The 24,194-nt window shown below is 39.3% G+C and overlaps 1 protein-coding gene across 6 annotated transcripts in view; it reads right to left on the bottom strand.

The window, feature by feature from the left end:
• LOC147308127 (receptor-type tyrosine-protein phosphatase F) overlaps positions 1-23,690 on the bottom strand; it is a 159,181-nt gene extending 135,491 nt beyond the window's left edge. For 4 of the 6 annotated variants that reach the window (XM_086272196.1, XM_086272208.1, XM_086272198.1 and 1 more), the window contains exon 1: positions 23,211-23,690. The gene's annotated coding sequence lies outside the window, so the exon portion shown is untranslated. The remainder of the gene's footprint in view (positions 1-23,210) is intronic. The other 2 variants (XM_086272204.1, XM_086272206.1) reach the window with 1 other exon arrangement.
• Positions 23,691-24,194: the final 504 nt, after the last annotated feature.

Here is a 24,194-nt window from a genome sequence, read left to right as displayed (position 1 = left end):
TGATAAAGTCTGAATGCTATCATTAGCTCAGCCTACAGTTCTTCCTGCTTCACAGGTGGATTCTGTACAATGTGTATCATAAATTACAAGGCAGGCTTGGGTCAGCAACACGCAGCCAAATGCACTGGAAAAACTTGGCAGAAACAAGGCCTATTCAAAAATAGACAGGAAGCTAAAATAAATCGTGTTTAAAAGAAAAACAAGCTATGAGAGATAATGCCGTTACAACAACCTGGCAGTTCGTTTTTATAGCAACTCATTTTCCACTAACAGAGGTGATGGGGGAATGTGGGACAGGTGTGTAAGTGGGTGCAGGGAATTGGATGACTAAACTGCCAGGAAAGGGGGTTGGGGGTTAGGAGTAAGAAGGGAATGAAAAGATTAGAGAGTAAATAAAGAGGCAAGAGCAGGAAGTGAAAAAGCATAACTGTAACAATTAAGTTTAACAACCACCTCTTTTATTAATTCCTCACTCATGTTTATGAGGGTTGCCTTTTAGGGCATTTCTAGGAATAGTTACTGCTGTAAACACATGTTTGGTTTCAAAGAACGAAACTAACCAGGACAGAAGTACCCTGAACAGACCATACTCTGAAACAGCAATGTCTACAATAACATTACAATAACATTTCTCAGATCTCTCCAAATAGCATGTTGACTGACACTCTTACCTTTCTTAGCTGTAGGCTCCACGTCTGAAGGAAAACCTCTTGAAGGACACATTTTCTGGTTTTCCAGGAGAGACCCACGGGCCCTTGTCATCTCCATTGTCACCATAAGGTCAATACCATACAGTGCTTAAAGCTTAATGGCCACTAACAGCAAAATGGCCAACTCGTCTGCACCACCCCTTAGCCTGCCCGACAGGATAAACACAAAATGTCTTTTGAATTGCCATGTTCCATTTTATGCAGCTTCAAGGCCGGAATAAGCAGCGGAGATTTAGATAAAAACTTTCAAACAACTCAAGAGGAGAAAAAAAAGAGAGTCCAAGGTTTAAGCAGCTCTGATTGAAATAGCTTGGCCCTTCTACAAAAAAACAGATGATTGAATTCCTTATGATTGCTCCGCAGGCCGAGTACATTTTCATAAAACGAATCTCAAGCATGGATTTGGGGGGGGGGGGAAGCAGACAGTTTTGAGACCTCATTTCAATAAAACTATAAATAGCATCCATAGAAAGATGAACATTTGCAGAATTTCATAACCACTCATTTTTTTCTTCATAAAACTCATAAAACTTGATTTCCTCAGGTAGTAGAAGCTGTATACGGTCCTTGTGCTACCTCGCAAGGTGTTACATTTATTTGACTACAACATCTGCATAATGGCTATTACTGTAACCATAGTAACACCTGTGATTGATGGCTTTGTTAAAAGGAATAGTTACACACCATTACACTGGTGTAATAGTGCATGGCAGTCATCTTAATAACCTGGGACAAAGCAATTACCAAGTCATTAAAAAAGGAATAGACTAATACAACATGGTGCACACAAGTGACGTGCCTTGAGATCAGCCAGTGTGAATGTTTTCTTTAAATAAAAATGAAATGTGTGTACAGGCTATGTGTTTTGTGTAATCTCTTGGGATTATATTTTTGTGCAATCTAAACTCATTACCTTTGCAGAGATGCTTTATTTTTTTGTTCAAATCAGTCTTTGTTTCATGAGCGTTAAGGAAAGTTTGTCTGCTATTTCACGTCTTGTCTAGCTTCCTCATTTTACACTACACGTGCTCTAATAGTGTCATTGTGCATGCTAATTTCCATAGGGAATAGATTCAGATAACAATTTGATGGCTACATCAGGAACACTTGTTCACGGGAAAATCATCCTTCTCTGTACCTAGCAAGAGAATGAGCACAGCAGCACTGGCAGAGACTGAGACAATTCAAACTAGAAAAATTTGCATTTCCTGCGAAAATGCTGTGTGGATGCCTTAACGCTGAAGATTTCTGCTGAAAAGAGCTGAAAAAGTTGGAAAAAAAAAAAACATTGCCCTGAGCAGGATTCGAACCTGGCCCTTCTGGTCTCAAGGCAACTACTCATCTCACTGAGCCAAACCGATTCTCACAAAGAAGATGTGGAGAGACTGACAATTGTGCTGAAATGAGCAGAAGCGGCTGAGAATTGTGCTGATAAGAGGTGAAAAGGCTGAAAATTTTGCAGAAAAGAGGTGAATCAGCAGAATTTCTGCTGAAAAGAGGTTTTTGCTGAAAACAGCTGAAAAAGCTGAAATTTGTGCTGAAAAGAATTTAAAAAAATTTAACTGTTAACTGAAAGAAATGTTGCCATAAGCGGGATTTGAACCCGGACCTCCCAGTCCGAGAACGGATGCTCATCTCACTGAGCTAAAACACAGCTCAACCAGGCAAGGAAAATCAGTGACCCCACTGATAATGTGGCAGAAATGGGCAAAAAATATTGCATAAAAAATTCAATATCTCAAAAAGTATAGACGTTATGAGCACCAAAAGTCATAGTAATAATTAGCAGAAAGAGCAGAATTTTTTAAAGTTTGAACAGTGCAAATAGCATGAAAACTGAGGGAGTAGTTAAGCGGCAAAAAACGTACGGAAGCAACCAGAATAATAAAGAATAAAGAGAAACAGGAACTTAATAGAGAGAGGAGATTGAGTGAAACAGATGTGCTGTTGCTCAGAGAGAGCAGCATACATACAGGATAAGAGCCCACACCACGCACAAAGCTAAAAACACGTGCGCAGAGTGCAGGGCCACTCGATCGTCCTGGTCGAAGACCAATCAATCTATTGCTGGTTGACTGAGATCCAATCACCATTCCCAACAGGGCCACAATGAAAGAATGGCAGACAGCCTGTGAAGACGCTCACTCTCTTGTATTAGATTGATGGGAGAAATCTTGGAGAGGTTCATGAGGCATCAAGACGAACATGCCAATAAAAACCTTGATGCCATTCAGCACTTACTGTCCGACACAAAATCTTTTCTCGTAGCTATAGTGAAACAACTTGAAATGCAGCTTTGAACCTGACAAGTACGCAAAATGAGAAAATCTACTTCTTCGGTGAGTTTGCCAGCTTTCAAGTCAGTTTCATGAGGATATCTTGCTGCTAGACAATATAGGTGACTCTAAGTTCTTCAGACATGCTGTCAGACCAAATTGGAAATCAAATGTGTTTAGTGTCGTCTCTAATGGTCACACTGGGAGGTGGAATGAAAAGCCAGACGTCATAGAGACAGGATATCACTTATAATCAGCACAAACTGACAGAAGTTAACTTTATGTCTATTAAAGGCACAGAACAAGCAGAAGCATTTGTGTGGCATTTTCAAGACTACAAAGGTCTAAAAATGAAGAAAGGCTTTCAGCTGAAGCTGAAGATTTTGTTTTCACTCTAGCACAAGCAACCAAACGAATTAATGACTTTGAACTTGTCAGATTAATCCTTTCATTAATTAATATGCAGCGTTATACTGGCTGTTTTACAGGGCAAGACAAAGCCTTTGGGGAAAGTCCTTGGGAAAATCCGTCCGTGTTGCTCTAACTGACTGTGAATAATTTAAAATATATTATTTTCAACAACTCCATAATATTAATTGGTCCTTGCTGCAAATTTTGTATTAATGAGTAAGCCTAACAGAAGCCTTTCTGTAAATATAATCAGCAGTAACATGGAAAATCACAGAGAATGGCTATTCATACGGATTCGTTTTGCCAGAACATTACTGGGACCTGATGTGGGGGCGTGAGGAAGCAGCAATGCCAGCATACAAACAAGGTGCTGCTGGCTCAAGTTACAGTATGGCCATTTAGTCTGTGTTTGCAGTCATTTTCCTTAAAAATCAGCCAAATACATCTGCTGCGCGCAGTAATTGGTGGAACATGTAAACTATAGGTCGTTTTGAACCATACACAATAAAACCACTATCTTGATTGCTTGATAGCAGATTGTCATATGTGCCCCAAAGTGCCACTCTGACTAACAGCGAGACTGCGAGAACAAATTTCAATATTCAAATTTGTGAATCCAAGATGAAAATCAAGCTCAAATTAACACATTTCGCAAAATACTTCAAACTCTTGTTTGTTTCCCGTGCACGTGACTCTAAGTGCTTTCTGTTTCATTCTTGCAGGCAGTTTCAACAAGAACGACTGATTCCTTTATGTGGAAGGGAAAAATGTGCATTTAAATCTATTTATGTTCTTCCATTTATCTAATTCAGGGTAGCGGGGCCTGTATCCCAGCTGTGATACAGTGACAGGCAGGGTATCCTCTCAAACCCTTTAAGAAAATCAACACGAAAACACTGTTTTGGATCCATTTGTATCATGTTAAACAATTAATTGTATCGTGCTTGAATGCATCACTAATTAAGGGGCACAAAGTCCAAAGCAGCTTGCACAGGTTCATCCACAAAATTACATTTCATTTCAGACTGAGCTTTCTGATGATACAGGAAGTACTTAAAAAAAAGCATATAAAAAGAATTCTCACACGTTTCTGTTACTTTTCCTACCCTTTAGATTTTTGTAAATAGAGAATTTCAATACCCATTTAAAAAAAAAAAAATCAGTATTCTTATATTAATACCACATTAAACTCTGACAAACAGCAGAAGAATAAAAGAACGAGCAGCTTGAATACTAGCGACCTGTCTGAACTTGATGTTTTTATCTGGGGGGAAAAAATGGGGGTGAAAGACTTTTGGAGATTTGCATTAGGCGCCAAGAGGATCCAAGTCAAGCATTTAAATGTGGTAATAATAAACCAGCAACAAAATATGCTCATATAATCATGTAAAATTACCAACACTAGTTTTGTACAGTAAATGAAGTGTTGTTTCTGCATTTTGTGGCTCATACCAGGTGTATTATAAAAAATAAAAAAAACTTCAATTAAGCACAAAAGACTTGAGAAAAATTTAAGTGGCTTTAGAGTCAAATTAGGTTTTTAAGACGCTTTAATGCTGATGGAGCTGGTTGGAAGAGGGATCAGACAAGTGAAGCATGGCAGGCGCAGCAGACTGGGTAAATATTGAATTGAAGCCATAAAGTTTTGGGTGGTTTTTTAGAGTAACTGGCCTCGAGTGACAGGTCGATTGTTTTTGTCAAAGCCTGCTGGTGGGTCTAATCCTTATTATGAAGATTAATAACATACACAGCAGCCAAGATACTATATTATTGGGTGCTACCCTGAGGCAAAACTGTCATTTACTTTTCCTGACTTTCTAGATTGACAGAAGCAATATAATCCTCATCTTCCCTGGCTGTTTATTGACGTGTCCAAGATGATCCAGCCGTGTGCGCACACTCTCGCTGCTCCTACTGTGTTAGCATTGGACACAAACATGGCACTGACTTGTTAACAGCTTGGTCAAATGGAAGCATCACTGCTGCTAATGCAAAGAAGCACAAGCTCACATTAGAGAAGTGCACCACAGCGAACGAGGGCCTCAGGATAGACACCTACTGAGCTCTGGACCTGTGGCTGCCGCAGCACTCTTCAGGCTCCGGCATGAACCCTGAAATGTCTGTCTCCTCCATCGTTTAATGACGGAGATAACCTTGAAATCTATCACACGTGTGAGGAACTGTTTAATTTCACAGCTTTTTGTGTCTAATTCAGAGTTGGGCAATTTTTCAAGTGCTCGTCAGGCTTTGCAGTGCTTCTATTCTGCTCATTTTGGACACAGTCACTTAAATCGCTCCCCAAACAAGGCAAAAATGCTTGTGAGGTATTATGATTTCTGTATTACAGAACAATAGCCCTGTGTGTGTGCATTTGGTCAACTTCTTGACAATTGTATTTGACTGTAAAAATATATTATTATAAAAGCACCCTAAAGCTACTACTCCATGACTTTTGCACAGAAAATAGAGTGAGTGATGAGGCTTTTTTAAAAATAAAAAAGATTAACCTGATACAAATCTACTGTTACTGCTTGACAATAGCTGAAATGCATCCACGCTTCATAAAGAATGAGGATTGTAAAGATGGCTTATTTCACAGTCAATATAAACACAAGCTGCAGCTAAGGAGAGAAAAAAAAACAACCTTTTCCTACTTCACGTTCATCATTTTGGCTTTCTAGTGTTGGACTTTCCCAAGAGTACACGAACACACCACATGCCATTGCAAGTGCCAGCACACAGAAAGCAAAGCCCAGCTGCTATAGAGCTGCTACATCAAGCATCACGAGCACATATTGGGTGGGCTAAAACATGCAAAAATGCCAGAGTGGTCTTTAAACATAGTTACAGAAGATGCACCAGTGCAGAAGAAGCAACAATGAATTCATCATTCTTTTGCCTAGGGTGCTTGCAGCAACACAGAGGAAAGAACACATACACAAATATGTAAAGCACCATATTCACATCTGCATATCCCTGTGAAAAATACAGTGCATTTCTGCCACCACAAATTTTGCTCAAAATATGTAAACAACTACAATATGTCACTGATAAGCCTTTTCTTTTGCTGGCTGTTTCACCTAAAAAATTTCATATTTATTTTAAACCCAAGAGGCTCAAATAATATATTCATTGGTTGCATTAATATAGGTCTTCAACATCTGTGTTTCCCCCGCAGGTTTACTGCTTTTCTTCTATCACATGGAGAGAACATCTTCTGCTGCACTTCCAGGAGGCTTATTACTTGTCATCAACTGAAGTAAAGCTATTTTCTCTCTTTTTGTCTCCTGGCTGGTTAACTGCTAGGCAGACTGTATGTATGCAGGCAGTCCCATCCAGCAGGGACTCTTAAATCGAGGCACATAAATTAGGTAAATAAAGTAAATAAAATGGCTTATTTGGGATCTGTCTGTTAAGGTTTGTTTTTTGATGATTGAAGTACAGCACAGAAGAATTCAGCTCATCAGTTTTTGTGAAAGTCACACTTTTCTTTTAACTGGCTAGAAATCAAGAATGATGTGATTTCATCAACAAATCGTTGCGCATTTGACATTTCATAACATTCGCACTTGTTGCTCATATTTAGGTTGTCACACATCCAACGCAAGACATATTTATCAGCCCAGATGGACTGACATATTATTGACAAACATTTACTTGCAATTAACATCTGTGACAAAAGAGTCCTGCAGATAAAAGCTAGAGGGAGAGAGATAATTGGCAAGCATCTTCCTTCCTTACTACTTCATGGTAAAATACATCCATTGATCTTGCTAATCTGTGATTAAGTTATTAATGCATATTCAGAAACAATTACAAAATACATGCTAATGTTTTTGTTGCCTTAATTTAGTTTGAACAAGGTCAATCACCGCCATGCTTTAGATTTAGAACTGAGTGACTACTCATCTGCTCCCAACACAGGTCAATTTGTCTCTAATCAATAGGCCCATCTCTTTCCTCAAAGAGTAAACTCATTGCAATGCTCCAGAGGTTCACAGGAGGAAGAACACACAGTCCTTGACCATGATATGCTGCTTAAAATGTAAATGAGTCTCTGAATAATGGGACAAGTCAGCAATGAATATGCAGACGACCACAAATAATTTTTGCTTATCTTATAAATCATTTTAGTTTGTTGGCATTTTGGAGGACTTCACTTTATTGATTCTGAACCAAAACCAGGGACTGGAATACATTTCACTGCGAGCTATGGAAAGTCTCTGGGTCTGTGACCTTGTTGCTACCTATGTTTTCCTTGGGTGATCAGATCACAAACGTGCAGCTACAAATCTGTACAATTTGTAAAACCATTATGTTCGAGTCCCTCCAGACAAATTACGACAAAGTTACAATTTCCTGTGTAGTCAGGACAAGGTCCTGGATCGCTTCCAACCCAACCTTTTTTTTCACCCCAGTGGAACATTGTAAGCAGTACATAATACTATCCAGCCCACTACCTGTCAGAAAGGTTCAGTTATTCACAGTTAAACCTCTGCAAATATTACCTCAAGTACAATGACAAAAGCCAGAAACCTGCACTTACTAAGACTAATGGTTACTGGCATTCAATGGTTTATTTGTTCATGGGTTTATTTAAGCAATCCAGAAGGTCAAATGTACCACCATTTCTTTAAGCAGCCAACTGATCAGAAAGAAATTCTTATTTTTCACTAGCTACCTGGCACAAGGCAAAGCTTCATGAAAAAAGCTGGCAACATACTACAGGAGCAAACATTTCAACATTCCCGCTACCTATATACAGCAAACACTATCCAGACACTCGTTAATATTTCATTTGCAAATTAATTATTAAAAGGTAATGATAATCATAGCTCATTAAAACAAAACTATAGAGCCATCAAATACGTCTAAAAGAAACACTGATCTTAATTTACACCCACATGAAGCTGCCCGTGAACTTTGTAGCATTATATAAGAGACCTGACATATCTGATTGGAATAATCCCAACGCCAGAGGGCTGGTGCACGGATAATAAAGTAACAGGCACAAGGACTAACATGGGCTAATACGGTTCATTAAAAATTTCCATCTCCGGCTGTAAAGAACATTATCACTTTGACCAGTGAAAATGGCAGCACTAACATGTGGATTCGTTTTATTTTACATGATGCAAAAAAATAACCTTACCAAGACATTTACCAACAATGCGACACTGTCCAAAATATAAGTCAAAACTATTCTAAAAGTTGTGCGTCATTTCAGAGAACCTAATTATGATAACTTTGACCAAACTGTGGCTACCATATTTGCTGCTTTCTATCAATATTATGCAAAGGTTTTCTCCTGAAAGAGTCATTTAGAACTCCAATTATTTTTTCAATTAAAATAATCTTACTCATTTCCCAACTTTCTACTTTGATGTTTGTTTGTTTGGTTGTGGTACCTCAGCAGATAAAGTATGCCTGAACATTACTTTCAGATTAGATCAAAGTGGCTCAGCTTTGTGCAGGTACAAAAGCATAGATAAGACCTGAAACAAGCAAATGTGAGAAATACCTTTTTTCTGGGTTATGACGCTTCATAATAGTGAATGTCTTGTTATTCAGTACTTGCCTTAGCCTCATTTTTGATCATTTTTAGAACAAAGATTTAAGGCATGGTGTCATGCTAGTAACTACGCTCTGTGAAAAGGCAAGAATAAAATATTGGGGAAAAAAGGTTGTAAAGACTGTTGAAATATTGCATCGGGCTTTCTTAAATCAAACGTTTATGATTTTCTCAATCGTTGAGAAGAAAAGATAACAAAAACTTTAACAGCTTTTCTTTATTTTCATTGGGTCAGACTCGCAGCATGTCTCATGCTTTTCACTTCAAACCCCATCTCGTAAGCTTTGTATGGGTGGGCAATGACGCTTGCCTCTATCACTTCAGAGCTTCATACATGAAAAGCAATCACAAACAGCACTATCAATCTACTTTCCCATTTACTTTGAAAATACTCAGTGAAGACATAGCAGAGTGATATCCATGGGAAAAATGCACTTTTCAGCTAAACATTACCTTTGCCTTTCTTTATCCAAAAGCACCGCTCTCAGTGATGGGGCACAACAACAGTAAGCTAATCAAAGAGTTAGAAAGTGGTCCGAATACTTATTTGTCTGAAATGATAGCCTGCCTGACAACTATATATTAAAAAAAACAAAAACATATCAGATGTGTAGAAAATGGACTCTACTGGTCTGTGCCGAAAAGGCAAATTAGTGTCTGTTTTCCCAACAGACACACTTTCAGGTTAAAGAAGAAAATCAACACTAAAATAATAACAACTGAGAGAAAAAATGCTTGTATGTAGAGAATTTACTTTAAGAGTATTTCATCAAACAAGTGCTGAACAAACAAACATGACAAAATCTGATGTCAAGCACTCAACTTCCTTCATCCACTGTCATTTATTTTACACTTGAGGCCAGCCACTCATAAGCTTCAGTGCTTTAATGGGGCTCTCAATGGTCTGTTGTAACGCTAACGATCTTCACACAGTCAAGATACACTGAACTCTCTCTTTCTATCTAAGGGTAGTATTTGATCACAGTTTTATTGTTCCGAGTCAGGAGGCTTAGCTCAATGGGCCCAAACGAGCATTCTCAACATTCAGCATCACCAGCTAGCTAGAACTACAGTTGGTAGCTTCTCATGTCTTTAGTTTCCTTTTACATAAAAAATGAACTCGTTTTAATATAATAACGTAGTCTTATCTTATCAGTTGATGTTTTCTTAAAAATATATTTCTACTGGAAAATAAGTTAAAAAGTTCCCTAGCTTGGCCTATATTACACGACACGAGCTAGCTCAGAAACCTACACACCAAAGCCAGGGAAGGGGAGAAAAACAAGCTAATCAACATGCAGACACAGGAAGCCAAGTGAGCCAGAGTCAAGCTGCCAAGCCGCCAGATAAAGATCTGTCTGACACGGGGACCTTTTAAATAATCCACTTGTAAGTACACCGTTTACAAACTTTAACAACCTGCTTGGAAAAGCTGGTTTTCTGATGAGGGGCTGGGGGTGCAGGAGAAGATACATAATAGCTTGGACAAACATCATGCGGAGACTTCTAACACAGAGAGACTTTAAATGTCACTCATTAAAATCCAGAGTTACTGCTGCTGATCCTCTACTGAATTCCAGAGGCTCAAGATTTGAGCTCACATTTTGCCTTCCTTTGGATCTTACGTAAGAATGGTGAGACAGAGCTAGGAATCTTCTAAAAAGGGGTTTGCTGCAACGCTACAAGCAGGTGATGTTGGCTAAAACATTCACTGTCAGTTTGCATTTTAGACGTTTCACAAACTAAGTCATATCTAGTTTGTGTAGCCTTATTTGTAATATGATTTCCCGATTTCTGGTTCTGCCGGTCCCTACAATTCTATAAGAAAAGGCTAAATGCAATCACAAGAAAGGACATGTTTGATGTCGTTATGACCTTCAATTACAATCCGCCTGTTCATACGCAGTCCTCGTTTACCTGACAATGTGACTAATGCCCCTTTGCGTGTGAAGCATGAGACCATTTCTATATGTTACATAGGAAACAGCATGGGAATCAGAGAGGGGAGTGCCTGACTTAATAGGGACTAGAGAATCCTGAGCCCTTCCGAGAGGCACGGTGATGTTGTTTGCCACATTAATTGCTTTGTGACAATTGAAGGCTTTAAATAAATGGGCACCATTTCAAGGGACTCAAGCTTTTCCAAACATTTTCAGATTATGCCGTCTTATCTCAAGTACTGTATGCAATATTACCTGGCTGGAACAAATTCAGAGCTGCCAAGAGGATCCAAAGATCAGACATGGAAATACAACTTATTAGGATGGGAAACACTCAAAGAAAATTCTTAAGACTAAGCTGTCCAGAGAAGCTTAACTGCACTGTTTCACACTATTTCTGAAAGAGGAGCTCTATCTTCGATTCAAGATAAAAAGGAATAATTTTTTTCGGAGGCAATTTCTATTTCTTTGACAGTGGTTCCAACTTCAACTCAAGGATAAGGTTCGTATCTGTATATACGCTTTGACAAAGAAAGATAAAGGTAGAAAACTGCTTATCCTTGGGCTGACATTAAGAACTACAGACTACTTATTCTGCTCTGATGTCATAAATTTACTTCTGTTTCTTTTCGTCTGCTGAAAACTTCACAACTGCAGATTGAACGCAGTGAACTGGGCGAGGTGTAAGTATACTTGCATTTCTGTGTGCATGTTTAGGCATGCGGTGGTAGTAGGGGCTCATACTTATGCTGGGAATGAGAGCCAAGCCATTCAGCGCATCTTGAGCTATAAATCAGCCTTGGTCAACCTGGCCAAGAGCATTTTCAAACCCATTTGCAGAAGATAATGCCAGCTATTCCTCCCAGCCCCAGGGACAGAAGAGCTAGCCTCATGAATCATTGCCCTTTTAGTGGAGCTGTAACATGGATCTCACCTTGCTGAGTCCATAGGGTCCTCTTGACTCTTCCTGGTAGGCACAAACAAAGGGTGTCAGTAAAGTAAAATGTTTGAGCTATGACTAAAAAAAAAAAAAATCCAAAAAATTTAGTTATAAATCATAATGACTCAGAGCTGACGAAAACCAGGTTAAAAGAAAGAACAGACCCTCCACCGCAAATTAGTATGCAGGATAGGAATACAATACTACAGAACACCAAAAAAAACAAAAAAAAACAATTAATGACACTGACATAATATAACTTATAATATAAGCCTAAAAGGGATGTCTAACAAAGGTCTTGTTCAACAGCACACAGTTTTGTTTTTTTTCTTCCAAAACACTGCTTGTTCTATGTCTGTCATCCACATGCAAATGCAGTTTTAGGTCATAGACCTTTGGGAAAACTCCTTCCAGGTCAAATATGTTCAGAAACTCTTGCAGCATTGACATGAAAACAAAACTTTTTTCTAGGCTGCTAATCATCAAGAGACATTCAAAAAAAAAAAAAAAAAAAGAAGGGAAAAAACACAGAACATGTAAATGTGGACTAAGACATATCTATTCCTGTGAAATAGACATGTACTGTTTACGTATACGTCACTTTTTCCTGAGGGAAACTTTGCAACTTGCTCTAAGACAAATTTGTTCAAGTTAATTTAATCAAAATCATTTTTGTAATAGTAAAAGAAATGTTTCCAAAAAGATTGTGGATTAGCTTAAACAATTTGACTACACTATTATTTTATAACACTTTTTAAAATTTGCAACTGGCAATATCTCATTAAAGTCAGGTTCAAAGAAATTGCCAAGTTTTAATGCCATCATTAAATCATTAAATGCAAACTAGCTCACTTCTCAGGTGTATCTATGAAGACTAAGAATGCCTTAGCCTTCTTCTTGTAAGGGTTTACTATTTTATTCTTGCAAGAATCCAAAATTTCCAAGAATTAAAACTAAGATTGAAAATAAAGTCACATTTGTTGATCCAGTGCACGTAGTCATCAGTCATCAGGGACTTTGCATCCTTCTAGGGAACAGGTTGGGTATTTTTTAATATTTTTGTAGTTTGTCTTGTATAATAGCGTATATGTTGTGTACGATATTAAATACAGTTCTAAGTTAAAGCAAAAATCTATCTAGCAATAAAAGCTGAAAATTAGCTCCAGCTTTAATACTATGATATGCTGTATTTTGCATTTTATGCTTGTGTATTTGCCACTATAAAAAGAAACATAAAAAAAATGAGTAAATAAATATTTATTTATTTGGAAGATCTACCACACCCATGAATGTGCGGTAATGGAAAATAACCTTTAGACCTTGTTGAAATGGAAAGCAGTCTTTTATCCAATGTCCATAGACATTAAATCTACAATAAATTCCATTTAGTACCAACAGAGCCAAATGAGTTCCCCTCCCTCCACCACCTAAACCACTCTGTAACCTCATGCTGTGATATTCCATTACTTTCTGACTACAGTTAGGAAAATTCGACAGGATTTCAGCTGTGCACTGCAGTGTGTAACCTTGAAATGTACTTATTGTGAGTCTGATGAATGTTGGTTATGTGCACCTACACACAGGGCCATTTATATTATCATAGCCCATATTTATATATAAATGGGATCCAGGAAACAACTTATCATGTTGGTCACTGCAAAGATATTCCATTAAAAGCAAGTTCAAAAGTCTCAGCGCTTCTCCATTCCCTCTTACTTTTACTTCACTGCAGAGAGATGGGAGTGAAACACTAAAACAAATCCCTCAAGGAAAGTATCAGACACTACAGCTTTATCTGTTGGCAATTTTTAAAATGCAATTTAAAAATTTAAAGTTTTTTTTTTTTTTTTATAATATCAGAGAAGGTGGACTTACACTAAAGAAAAGCATATGGTTATTTACTATTGTTAAGGTCAATGGGAATGCGTCCCATTTGCTCTGGACTAGGCATTTTGAAGCCTAATGTTCATTACCATTTTGGACACTGCCAAGTTAATATTTTGGAGTTAGTGCAAAGTTACAGACTGATAAAATACTAGAATTTCCTTCATTAAAACTGGAGCACACTCCTAGGACAGTCTGTAGCACACAGCAAAAGTATTACAAATATTGGTCCATCGAAATGCTCCACAAGAACCAACAACACAGACTCCAGTTGAGTGACTTGTAAAGTGATATCTGAAGGGGGGGAAACCAAAAAGGTTTTTCAGACCAAAACATAAAACCCCCCACAAAAACCCCTATGCTATTTAATGATGTAGAGTTGGGCATTTTAACAGAAGAGTCTTTGGTGAGTACTTTACGATTGATGCTTTCAGAGCCAGCTTCAAGTGGCCACCGAAGGAACTTTTTTTTTTTTTTTTTTTGCATTTCCACATTGGCTTTACAGCAGATTTTGTTGTTTAGTGTAAAACTACCTCCACATGTACATGAATATTTTTGAAAATGCAGCTTTTTCTATGTGTTTGGGCCTTTCATTCACATGTCAATGGCATTTTGGATAAGTGAAACTAAGACTTCTAAGGTTTTGCTTACTCTTTCCCTCTCCGGCTTCAAGACTTCTGATTGGCCAACATTTCTACGCGGTTAGGATTTGGCGCGTTCTTAACAGTGTTTGACTTAATTTTTTGCATTTACATATGGACAGAGATATTTTTTCAAATCTGCGTGTGTGGACCGGATTTAAAAAAAAATAAAATAAAATCTCTGTTTTCAAAACTACCCGTGTACGTGAGGCCTAAATGTACAAAATTTTGCAGGTTTGTCCCCCTGTTGTGATTGTTGTGGCCATCTTGTTATCTTACTCGAATAACATCCTAAAGGAATCAAACTATCATAAAAGTATATAAATTAAAAAAAAAAGAATAAACATTCACATATGTTTGTGATTGTTATCACCTGTTTAACGCCAGAGACCCTAAAGATGCTATCCTTTATACTCTGAATATATAAATACTTTACACATTTCAGTATTTCACAAGTACAAGTTAGAGACCTGATGGCACATTATTGGCAGCCTCATATTATTAGGTTTTTTGGGGGGTTTGTGCAATGCGCGACTAGCCGTGGGAAAAGTCCTCGTTTAAGCATTGCTCAGCCCTTAATTCATTTACTGAATTATTTCATTACATGGCTTTATTGGAGTCACTTGTCTTCACTTGTGTCATAACACTAGCTTTCCCAACCGTCTCACTCGAAGGAAAGGCCAAAAGTCAAGATGAGATTTAGACAGCACATAATTTAGTCTTTTTGTTGTAGCTTGATTGTTTTTGTATTCTTTGTGATTTATTTGAAGTGGATATTTCTATTTCAAATGAAGTGTTGGGTCTGTTCAGCTTTTATAAACTCTGACAAGCCTTCCTGCAAAACATAGGAGACAAAAATCTTCAGACTCACATTACAAAATCCAGTTTATTTCTCAGTGTGCCATTTTTATTTGCTGCTCTTAGTTATTCACTGCTTCACCGTGAGCTGCAGTGTGACACGATGACATGCTGTCAACACTAATGGTCGTTGATGGCATCAAGGCTCTGTCAGGAGGACACAATAGGTGCTCAGAGCCAAGGCCCTCGGTAGCCCTCCACAGACGAAGAGCTGTCATCTCTGTCCCTCACTGCCAAAGAGCCCCACCCCCACTCCCTAAAATCCTATCCATCTGCCATATCAGCGAGGCAGACTGAGTGCAAGGCATGCACTTTTCTTCCATTAACTGTTGTGTTTTAGCATGACCAGTTAGTGCCAACGAGGGCTCATGTGTCACAATTCACTTGCCACAACCATCTCAAGGTCAGTTACTCAGTTTTTGTTTACGTGTGAAAAAAAATGTTTGTCTTGTCTTGACACAATTTCAATATTACCAAGCCTCTAAAAACCAAACCAACTGTGAGACTTCAACTGCTTTTACAGAGGCTGTACGCTAAAAGGAATTTGACGAGTGTCCTCTCTTCATACTGATTTCTTGCTCTTTTTCGGAAGATTTTTGCACCTTAAAGAGCGCCCAGAATCCATGTCCTCGTATAACCATATTCTCACCAAAGCTGGTAATGGACTGGACAGTTATTCCCTTGAGCAAAGGAGCTTTTGGGGGAAAAAAAGAAAGAAAGCTGGAGTGTACTAACATCCATCTAAAGAAAGAACGCATGCGAGATAAAACTTGCAAAGTCATGATTCTTAACATAACTGGAAAATTGCATTATGACTGTCAAATGTTTCCCATTATCACTTAGGCAACTATGCTGCAACATGTCAATGAAGAACAGTAAAGCACTAAATGAAAGATGGGCATGTCTCCTATTTTTCTAAAGATAATTTACCCAGTGTTAGTGTAAGGCAATATTTCTGAAAATCGAGAAGTCAAACCGTGTTTAGGGTGAAAAACTAGCTCGTTGTGAACTGCACTCAGTGATTAATCTATGTATGTGACATTTAAATCAGCTTGATAAGACAGCTGACTGTTTGACCTTCATGTAATGTTCTGCATCAATTCAGGTACCAATCTGTGTGTTTGTGAGACTATGTGAGTCAGTGTGCCCTAATTAGATGAGAAGCTGAAAAGAATAGGTAGTCAATGACAAGCGCAACGAATGACACCAGCCGCTGAACTGCTGCTCTATCCATTTGTCCCCATCCAGCATTTGTCTAAAATGAAAGAGTGCGTCATCTGCAGACTTCTGCTGACTGGGCAGATGAACGGCCAAGGCACCGAGGCCTTAGACGTGCGTTGCATGTTCCTGTCAACAGCCCGATACGTTTACCAGTACACAGGATGGGATAATACCCTCTACAGTGGCAAAGCCCGAGCCTCAGCATCCACAAAACTGATGTCAACGTCTCCTTCAAAAGAAGTAATAACCCACGAGCGGCAAGTGTAGAGCACATGAAGCTATTTGGACTCTAATTCATAAAATTCACATTTGGATTTGATGCATTACAGTGGCATTACAATTTCATATGTTTTCAACACCGCAAAAATAAGGTCTGCCTGAGGACGAGTCTCATGTTTCCATTTTCAATTTACTATGATACCATCTTTATGAAGGCATAAAACTACGGTATTCGAGAGCACAAAGTGTAACAATGGAGTTTAGTCTCTGCAAGAGGTTTCTCAGTGGGATGATACAAAAACAAAAGCCGCCACATACAATGCAACAAAAACATTCTCATGTAGTGCCAAACCACAAGACATCGCTTCAGATGAACAACCATATCACTGCTGTTGAACAGATACTGAGGAAATTGCATGGTCAATAGCCTGATTTATCGCCGCACTGAGTTATGCTACATTGTACAACGTGTTGCTACAACAAGCATGTTATACGCTATAATTTAGCAATCAGAAAAGCAGAAAATATTTTTTTCTTTTGAGAACACAGAGGCAGTGATATTCAGTGTATTTCAGATAGTAATTTCTAAGCCACTTTTCCATGGATATATTATCGTAACTTAACTTATTGTATAAGTACTTACGACATTGTACTGTACATTTTTCCAAGCCATCAGCAGCATCGTCATCAGTAGGCCCCAAACTCATTATTATTGATAATTCTCTACTTAAGAATCACATTCCTCTTAATAAAAGGCAAAAATAAACACAATGCCATCATTAAGAACAAATCACATGATCCTGATCTTTCTCTTTTGCTTAATTGAAAAGAAAACATACAAAAAAGCAGGAATGCTGACATAGGACGTTTAAAAAAAAATAAAACAGTTACTAAACTCAAGACACCCCACTTCTGTGTGTTTTGGGGGTTACGGGTTTTAATTAGATGGCCTTTTGAGAATGCAGAGCCATCTGGGACTGTCTGAGATCACAGGGACAGCAGATGAATAGCAACAGTTTCTACATCTCACTGTAGACTTTGTTATGCATACCAATGGGCAGCTAACTGCACATTGTGTGTATGATGTCCCACAGTTGTCCAGAGTTTCCATTTCTCACATCAGAAAATTTGTTAACAGGGAAAAAAAGAGACGGTGATGTTCTGGGCTCTCGGGATTTTAAATCTTCAAAAGTTCTTCAAAAGTTGCATCAAAAACCCTTTTAAAGACAGTATTTAATTATAGTGCAGCAAATGCCAACCGTTTTCACTGATGTTTGCATCTTTGCTTTAACAAATGTTAAAATATCCAGCTTTTATTAAATATTTTTAAATAATACAAGTGAGATACAGCAACACTAACTCAACTTATAAAGCAACCAATAAAGCCCCACTCCACCAGAGTCACTGGCCTCAGCTGACAGGTTTGTGAAATTACTGCAGCTTTTCTTGAGTTCTTGTCATAAATAGAGGCAATAACAGATCACTGATATCCTTAAGGCTGAGCCATCAAATTCCAGCATTCTTCACTCATTAGTCTTGGAACTTTTCTCTGAAAACTCGCTTTTTCTTGCTCTTCAGTGACACTTTAACTGTGGAACGAGTCGATTTGTGCTTCAAAGTAAAAACTCAATCGACGCTGCTTGGTCCATTTAAGTAATAGCGATGTTTTATGTATACACAAGTGCAAGTCAAGTTACATACATGTCCATAGGTCTCCACAAACAAATTGGACCATGGCTCTAATTCACTCTCAGCAGCTGGAGAGAAAAGCTTTACCACTTAGGGAAAAGGCTGCCTAATCAAAAGCAGATGGACCCCCTATATCTCCGACTGCCTAAATGAAAACAGACAGAACTGATTAACCTAACATATGACCTTTCAATGTCATCTGTATTCACTACTTCACTCAGTAGCACTCACATAGTTTGAAGTAAAAAACAACAAACCGCACAAGGAATGGATAAAAAAAAAGGGGGGGCACATGGTAGAGCAGGCCATTTTTAGCCCCTGTGTCTGTTTCCACTTTTCCAAATGCAGAGGTGCCCTGTAAAACATTGGTGTAAATGGTTTATAATGCCACCAGTGGACTCTGAAATGGTAGACCTGGTTTCAATCAGCAGTCAAATTGCTCCTACATTACCCTTGCAGACAGAGTAGTAAATCATTCTTTGCCTCTATGCTGCTGACGTTAAGGAACAGGCATTGTTAAAAATCCACCATGCGTGCTACTAAGAGCACCCTGTCTCTATGTGGGGATGGGATGCTAAAAAGGACAATAGCTGCTGCTTGCAGCATCCCCATAGATGCAACGGCAAGATATCCTGATCCCCTAGGCGGAAAAATCAGCACACCTCATATGTGCATGTGAATCTGAACCCTTATACCTACAGTTACTGACCTGATTTGCAGCTCTGATTGTAAACTTTAGCTTACAGACAAACAAATTCTATGCCAGAAACACATCACAACCAGTTTGAACCAGTTTGAGTGGTTTAAAAAAAAAAAAAAAAAAAAGAGTTTTGGTTTTTCTGTGCCAACGCCCTGACAGTGGGCCAGTGAGGCATCTCAGAACAGTTATAATCCCCTATAAACCTGAGAAATGCTGATCCCGCCCACCACAGACCAACGCACTATGGGCAAAACCTCTCATTAGAACTTCAGGGCCCTGAAATTACCAAGATTTTACCCATACTGAAAGCATGAGAAAGCATCGGCGGGGAGAGGGCTGTGCCGAGTGGTTTTTCAATGTGTGGCCACAGAGGAGCTGGAGCTCCTTAACAGTGCCATTCAGCCCAGCCCCTGCCAGGGAGTACCGGCATATGAGGGAGCTGAGGCAGATGCTCTGGCTACTAGCCCCAAACCAGGCCTGCTAGGAAATACCCTACACAAGAATACACAAATCACCACAAAGGCCAAAGATGTACTGAGGCCAACAAACACAACAAATCAACAACATGAAAAGGAAAGTAAATCCTCAGTGAAAAACCTCATTTTTCACTCAAATATTTTAAAAGCAGGTTAGAGTATCGTTACTTTTACTTTGTGTGTGTGTGTCCTTGCTAAATTAATTGTGACAGCTTTCCACCATTTAAAGGAATACCAAAAACCTGAAACTATCATGTTGATAATGATTGCCTACAGGCCTGCTTTAGATGTATAGAAATGCCATGCTTTGATAAAAAGCCTTTTATTTGATGTGATTTATTTGTAAAATCAAATTTTTTGTTTTTTTCCTGGCTTTGTGTGTGTGTGTGTGTGTGTGTAGGAGGGGGTAAATCCAATCACTCCCTTATCTTTTTCAACTTAAATCTTTGCATTTTCCTGTTTTGTGTTGTTTATTTGCTTGTTTTCGATTAATACAAATGCCTGAGTATCCCACCCGAGGAAGTGACATCCTAGGTATTCCAATCTTTAAAAGGAAAGTGGATTTTTCTTCAGACCTGGATGAAACCTCCCTGGGTGGGCACCAAAACTTCCTCTGCAGTATAAACCTAAATTCCCTTGCTAGAAAAGAAAGTGAGTGTCAGCTTAAATCAGCAGCAAGCCAGCCGATTCAGATTACCAGCACATCGATCGGTGCATCGCTACCACTGAATGCAAGATGTCCCCCTCATCACAAAAGCCCATTCTCATCAGCAATGCAAGCTTCAAGTTTCTGGACAACACTGTATATTTCCCAGTGGACAAGGATTATCTTCCAAACTCGATGCGATGTCACAAATCCTGTTCTCAGAATTTGGGTTTAAAATGGCTTTAAATGGCTTTAAAAAGTGTATCTAAAAACACACACTTAGGCAAGCTGTGCAGGTATATTAATGACTGTCCAAGTATTGCAATATTTTGTAAATAAAAATTTTATTCATTTATTTATAGATACTCTTATTTTGAAAGCTCAGTTGCTACTAGCCATTTAGCCCTGGTCCTTCCTGTCTAATGTTTTCCCTCTGACAGATCGCTGTTGTGGTCCTCAATGTCATTCAGCAACCTTCCACCATCTCTGACTGCATCTGCCAACTGTAGCTCTTGTTCTGCTCTGAAGCTAAACGGTCATTCTGAAGTAGAACCTGCAGCAGGTGGGAAACACCTGTTGGTGCTGCTACGCTGAACTTGCTGACGCTGGAGAGCAGGACAGAAGTCATTGTTTCTACCTGCAGTTCCAGACAATTAAGATGAAGTCAGTTCAAATGATGTGAGAACGACTGAAGGAGAACCAGCAAAGTAATGATCTCTTATCCTTTACATACCTCAAACCCAGTCTAATTCTGTGGGAAACACTGCAGAACACATCTTTGTCTACAGTGCAGTTCAAGCTGACCAAAAAGTATCTTAACTAAAGCAGATTTCTTAGCTAAAGTTTTTTGATCTGCTTAATATCTGCTCTGAAAACTGGAGAATAAAACAATGAATTTTAATCAGCAAAGAAATTAGCAAAGTGCTGATTGACCTCAGTAATAAGAACTACTTAATTTCAGTGTGCACAATGACGTCACCGCCTAAGGGCCTAGGATATTTTCCTGCACACACACACACACACACACAAAATCCAAAACAAAACAAGCAAGCAATCGTGGGCCAGAGTATAATCCTGCGGCAATCACAGTCAAATAAGTCACGTCTTTTCTTGGGGGGGGGGGGGGGGGGGGGGAGATGTGCCAGCATTCAAACAAACATATACCATGGTCAAAAATACAAACACACTTCACTGAGAGCATTAAAAAGATATAGATTCATTCTGCAATAGCTTTCACAGCTCGCAAAAAAATAGAGTAAACAGGAAAATGAGCCAAGATAAACACAGCAAAAAACTCTAACTCCCCTACAATCCATCCAAAGCAATTTGAAGAAAATCTTAACGCTCCAGCTCTGTCAACACACGCTTAATTGATAACATGTCTGTCCACCAGAATAATTCAGAAACATGGAGCCAAACAGAAGCACCATCAGAATCACCTACTTTGGGAAAGCAATGACATCCAAGTTTGACAAATCCGTACGTTTGCTGGTAAAATAATCTATATGCATAAGCCACACACCATCTATAGGACAGCTCACTACAAATGTAGAATAGAAATACACCGGGTCACTTTTTTTTCAGCTGGCAGTTAGAAACCCAAACATGCAGCAGGGCCCAGGATTTGGTTGCAGAGAGCCTCTGATGCAATTCCAAGAAACTAACTCACCCTGTATCATCCTGTTACAGTGTGGCTCATGGTTAGCTCTCCTCATTGTGTCTGTGACAGCTTTAAACGGATTCGTGTATTGATAAAGCACGGCCATGAGCCCACTTCAGCATATAACCAACCCTGCAAAATTGCTTCCAATCCTTTCTTTAAATAAACCCAACAGGGCGAGGGATTGATGCAATGCTGAGGAATCTATATGTATATCCACCCAGTGAAAAACCAATTGACATCTGTTCACGATCTGAACTGGCCTCGAGGTTATCAGATGATGTGGCGCACCTGCAAATTGTAAACGCTGTCATAAAAATTGCTCCACAATTAAAGTCTCTCATGAAGAGCTGGTGATGAAATCTATTCTTTTTCTTGCCAGAGATGCAAGGAGCAGTTTCTTGACATGAAACCTTCCTCTGCAGCCAGTGCTGCAGCAAGTGTGAGGGATGAGACACACATGACAGGAGCCTCTGCAACTGATGGGCATACAAGGACTCACCGACCTGTCTGGTAATGATAAATAAAGACAGAGCAAAGATTTCATATGCCAGAGGGGGGGTGAGGACTCACCGACGTGCCCGCGCACTCATGCACGCTCGCACGAAGTGAAAAAGCCAGGTCTGGAGACAGCTAGGACCTCCGGGCAAATCGTTCTTTATTGTAATGATCAAAATGGGATCAAAATCACCGCATCGCAATTACACACCCTGCGAAAAAAAGGAATGAAAGAAGAAAGAAAAACAGGGTGACGATGGGCTCGCAGCCCAAAGACCACCACTGCTCCCCCCGTTTATTCTTTCATTAGTAATTGTCGACAGATTTTCAGCATGGTTAAAGATTTCGGTCCTGCGAAGACTCCTGCTCACTGAAAAGTGCATGCAATCTATGAAATGCGCAGGTTTGCGCTTACAAAAAAAGAAAAGGAAAAAATAAGATTAATATTCCACCTCATCTTTTCCCTTTTACCTACATCTGAGTGGGTAGCTTTCTTTATGAAATGAGAGGCAGGATATTTCTTGGACCGTCTCTCAAGCGGACCACATATTAGTCGCTCTCATTCGGCACTGAAATAAAAGTTGCTGTTAGCTATACATTTAGAGTTAGCATGTATAAAACAGCAACAAACTGTGTGCGTGGCTGTCTGAGGTTAGTCGGAGCCCCATTTCCCCCCCAAACGGAACGACAGCAGTTCACGTAGTGCACCTTTAATGCCATTTTTTCTAAGTGTTTCCACTTTTAACAAACAAATTCGTGAACGTTTGAACAATAAAAAAAATCCGCAAGTTATGCAACTTAACGGCACCGCTAAAAGCCGCGTCTCAAGTTCAATGGGGGACATTTAGACAGAGATAACGTGCACTTACTGAATCTCCTCTTTGTCACGGCCGTTGGCATTTCTCTCCGTCTCTCTACCACAACGTTTAGTCCCGGTTTGAGTTTGTAGCGAGCACAACAATCCACTTCATGTAATTAACAGCCACAAAACGGGAGTTAGAACCAGTCCAAGGAGTAAAAGAAGCGAAGGAGGGGGGGAAAGATACGAGTCCAGTGCGAGAGGAACACGAGGTCCTATCCCGGTCAGCCGACCGGGGTCGTGGATACTGGATCTATTCGTGGCAGCTCCTGCGTCTCGCCGCTAACGGGTTAACGTCAGCTTTAAGTGCTCAGTGTCGCTGCATGCATGTGAGGGGAAAAAAACCCGAGACGATAAGAAATGAGACTTCTTCTCTTTTGTGTGAATTTTCTTCTCTGGCAAGTTAATTAGTAAGCACAAGTCTGCGCACAGTCTCCCCCCACAGAAGGAGCTGTGGAAGGTAGGGAGTTGTTACGTCTCTCCCTTCACAGTCACGCTTCTTTCTGCCCCCGTGGAGAAAACACATACAGGTCGGTCAGCAGGATTTTCGGATTCACTCGGCTGCACTCGCTTCTGTGTCCATTCATCTCTGTTCCTGAAGTCCTGTAGCCTCTGAAGGCACGCACTAGACACAGGGGGCTCTCAAAACAGTCATTTTGATTTCTCTATTTACACTATACGCAACTGCTATGGAAGACATGGCATTTTTCTGCAACGAATACGCGAATTTGGAAGTTAATTATGGTTCAGAAGGCAAACACAGAGTTCTTACATTAAACTGTCTACTAACTGCTGCAACGAGCAAAGTCGTGAATTACCACCGAGAATAGAAAATTTACTATTAAGTACTGCCCTACTCTTCAGCTAATAAAATGCATCTGCATCCTCAAACCTCATCCTTGATCTCACCTTGTGAAGGCTTTGTACAAAGGTACAATATATATATGAATATAATTTATAAGTGCTAAGCAACTTTGTAGCTCTTTCACCACTA

This window comes from Aulonocara sp. 'chitande type north' Nkhata Bay, linkage group LG18 (genome assembly GCF_057382095.1).
Source record: "Aulonocara sp. 'chitande type north' Nkhata Bay isolate Kocher_YH1m ecotype deep benthic linkage group LG18, A_spYH_male_GT1.1, whole genome shotgun sequence".
NCBI classification, from domain to species: Eukaryota; Metazoa; Chordata; class Actinopteri; order Cichliformes; family Cichlidae; genus Aulonocara; species Aulonocara sp. 'chitande type north' Nkhata Bay.
This window is presented reverse-complemented; position numbering and strand designations above follow the sequence as displayed.